Source organism: Gasterosteus aculeatus, chromosome X, assembly GCF_964276395.1.
Source record: "Gasterosteus aculeatus chromosome X, fGasAcu3.hap1.1, whole genome shotgun sequence".
NCBI lineage: Eukaryota > Metazoa > Chordata > Actinopteri > Perciformes > Gasterosteidae > Gasterosteus > Gasterosteus aculeatus.
Window position 1 is genome coordinate 11,915,356 of NC_135698.1, and position 3,936 is coordinate 11,919,291.

Sequence of the window (3,936 nt, forward strand, 5' to 3'; positions counted from 1 at the left end):
CCCCAGCGGTAACCCCGATTTGACCAAACCTCAGGTTACATAACGTGATCTAACCCCGATTTTCTACTATGTGTCATGGGGTCATGTGTATCCTGGTTGGGAATAATCCAACAGCACGTTTTGTGTTAAAGACTGTCAAGGAGAAAAGCTCTAGAATAGACAAATATTATCCCAAATGTTGTTGTATATTATGAACAAAAAAATAAACACAAAAACATGGGAAGAACATCATGTTCCGGTTGACAAATTGAAAGGAGGTCAATGAGTGGAAAGTAAATAAATGTTTCGCCTTTATCCAAACATGGGATGCTGTTAGATTTTCCTTTTTAATTAATCATGTCATGAGTAGTTGTCTAAAAATAGTACTTATATCTACGGTTGTACTGAAGTATCCAAACATAACTGTATTCATGTGCTGCTGCGATTGAAAAGATTAAACAAATATAATTCTGATTTGTTAGCCTCAAATGTCTTTTATGCTGCGCACTGTAATTCCGTGGATTCCTAACTCTCATTTAATAATTGTGCTCCTCGAACATCGTGCTCCACCACCTCTCCTCCTCCACTTGGTCGTCACCGTCAGATCACACCGTCATGTGCTGCTTCCTTGGTACGTGCACATCCACACTCCGCTCATGGCAACACTGTACACAAGCGAGCCGAGTTCAACCACTTCACGCTGTAGGGGTAGAGGCGACCTCTGTCAAACCGCCTAAAGTCGGTTTATCCCCCTCCAGGAGCAGCTGGGGCAACACACGGCATCTTTTCGAGGGTGGTGGAAGACCGATTCACGTTTCAGTTTGCGATATATGGTCGGCGAGGACGGGGCACTGTTATAAGATAATGGTTTATTCCTAATGTACGACGTGCAGAACTGAACGCGCCGCACCCCAACTATAACTCACGAAGTCAGCCGCGCGTGCTGGCCTTGCCGGCCCCGCCTCCTCGCGATTTCTATTGGTCGATTATCTTAAATTGATGCGGCGTTCAACTTAAACGCAACAGCCCATTGGCTGTATTGTAAATACAGTTTCTTTTCGATTTGCATAACCAGGTCAGGTTGCAGATGCAGGGGAGTGGGCATGGTAGGAGTAATGCAAGTGAACCGAACTTGTGTGTCTGTGTCTGTGTCGGTGTAGGCAATACAATTTCATCAATGTGCACTTAACTTTAACCGTGCACAATGATTCATTTTAGAGGAAAAATATATGTGATTTTTTAATTGATAGTTGGTTGGGTCCCATCGGCGGAAATTATATATGATTTTATTTTAGGATTAATACAAAAGAAAACTTGGGTAAGTAGCTTCCTTTATCTGCCACTATTCTTTATTCTATATGGCATGCATGAATGGGCCACATCCATTACGTTAGATGTTACTTCTCTTGACATTTTTTACACTTGTCATATTTAATTACTTATATATTGGAAGTTTTTCATTACCATTAAAATGTAACGCATTCATTTGGATAACGTTACATTCTAAGCAAAAGGGATGTTATTAGAAGGTGTACCACTATTCTCCTTACTTTATGTTGGCTGTGTATGTCTGATATGTTCCTGTTTTATTTCACAGTTTCTCTACAGATAATGTGTGCTCGTGATTATGATATCAGAGACATCTAAAAGCAGGTAAGCCACTGACTAACGCACATTGTGCCAGTGTCCAAATCCACTGTGCGTGTGACAGCGGCTAACCTGGTTTTGGGAGCACTTCTCGCTTTTTGGCTCGTCCAATACAAGCCACAGCCGGACCAGACACCTACATCTATAAGAAGTAACCCCCCCCCCCTCCCCCACCCCAACTCTTGATCGTGTCCCGTGCACGTTGCTGGGACGGGCCTACTTAAGATGACTGCCCACCCAGCGGTCTCCATGTGTATTGTGCAGCCTACTTTCTGCTATATGTTCACACACTATTTATTTTGCTATGCTTCTCGGTTCACGCTTACCATCACCTCAGTTTCTTTTTAGGATTTGTAGCTTACGTGTTTCCGTTTTGAGGTCAGGGGTTTCTTAAAGAGGTTCCCTCGGAGCCATCCAGCACAAATTAGCATTATATGGTAAAACACAGAACTTTGTTGTAGTGCAAAATGGATTGAGGAAATACAGTAAGGTGGAAACGCCTTTACAGTAGAATAAGCAGTTTCCCAGTTTATTTACAAATGTGTTGCAAGCAATAAAATCCAAGTAAATTGTATCCAAACACTATATACTTTTATAGATTTTTTAGATTAGATTAGATTCAACTTTATTGTCATAGCACAGGGTACAAGTACTGAGGCAACGAAATGCAGTTTAACATCCAACCAGAGTGCAAAATAGCAAAAAGTGCAGAGTATGTGCATAAGTGTAATAAGTGAATGAATAGATATGTACAGTAAGAAATAGTTGTGCAATATGAACAGTAAGTAAGTAACAGTTATTTGTATCCTAAGTGAAAGTAAATTTTCTACCCAAATCAATTGTGCCATCATTTGTCCTTCTACTTTACTATCTGATGCATTTCTTGTTATCAGTAAGGATGTTTCCATTCGTGCGTAACGACTTGGTTTGACGCAGCCGTAGGTCAGACTCATTAACTTGTGGCCCCCATCCGTCTCCAGAATGTGGACGTGCAGATGCTCACTCTCGTCCAACCCCAAGAAGATCCTTTCCATCAGTTTTCATACAAAAGTGGTCAAATGTTCAACTTTGCGTCCCCTTTTGCATTAATCCAACACCTCGTGGATTTGGTACCATTCTATGAACAATAATAATTCCCTCAGCGTGGTGTCCCAAAACAGGATAATCTGTTAATGTCCTGTTTTCGAGATTGTGCGTGAGTATAAAGTGGATCACTTTGTAGGGTATTAGGAAAAAAACGGTATCTACAAAAGTTCAAGATTGTTGTTTTTTTATTTAAAAGGGCTCATTAGTTTCAAGTCCGAGGGAGGAAATAGAAAGTGAAAGACTTTTTGAGTTTAAGAGTATGTGAACCGTCCCTCGTGTCCACAGGTAGGCGTCAGCGTTGCACCATGTGGTCTTGTGCAGACAGTGGGATCTAAACAGCTTAGCTAACCGCTACCAAGCCACATTTTTCAATGTGTCTATTTAAATGGAAAGAAAAGATGTGGCTGCTTGGAATTATACCTGCCAAGTGAGTATTTATAGAAACCTGCAAGGTTTCCGTCCGGGGCTTTTTCTGGAGCGCAAGGAAGCTCACGTCACTCTCAGTGTGTAACGGCCGGCATATTTACTCCCCGGGGTAAACAAACAGGAAAGGGGTGGAGGAAGAAAGTCTTGTGTAGAAGCCTGAATTTCTGCATTTGTGTGCTTATTCTTATGCCAGGATTTGATTAGTCAGCTAATAAATAAATAACTACACAATTAGTTATTTTGTTGCCAGTTTTTTTTTTTAACTCAGAAGGATGAAGTCAACATTTTTTCCCCAGACATCTTTTGGTGCTAAAAAGAAAGCTTTTCTTACTAATAGTACGAACACACAACAGACCATCAACAATGTGCATTTTCAATTAAAAACATCGTCGTCTCTCATAGATGATGTTTGTTCCCGGGGGCCCTTATGGTCACGTGTCTTGTAGATATACAGTGTTACATCATGTGCGTTACCAGGATGTCAGCCACATTTCCATCTGTGAACTTTCGAGCAGTAACCTGTAAATACCACATATAAAAGGCCCAAGAACGATTGTGGGTGAAAGCACCCATGTAGCACAAGCTATGACGAGAGCATGCATATTTCAGTACCTAAAACGTATTCATAATTCATGTCACATAGGCTCTTCTTGGTACTGTCATTTTTAGAAAGTGCACACTGGTGTGTTAATTATTTACTGCAGGGTATTCTAGATGCACTGTACCTTCACTCATAGCAACTGTAGCTGTAACAATGATCCAACAGGGCATTAAGAAAAACAACCACTCAACAAAATA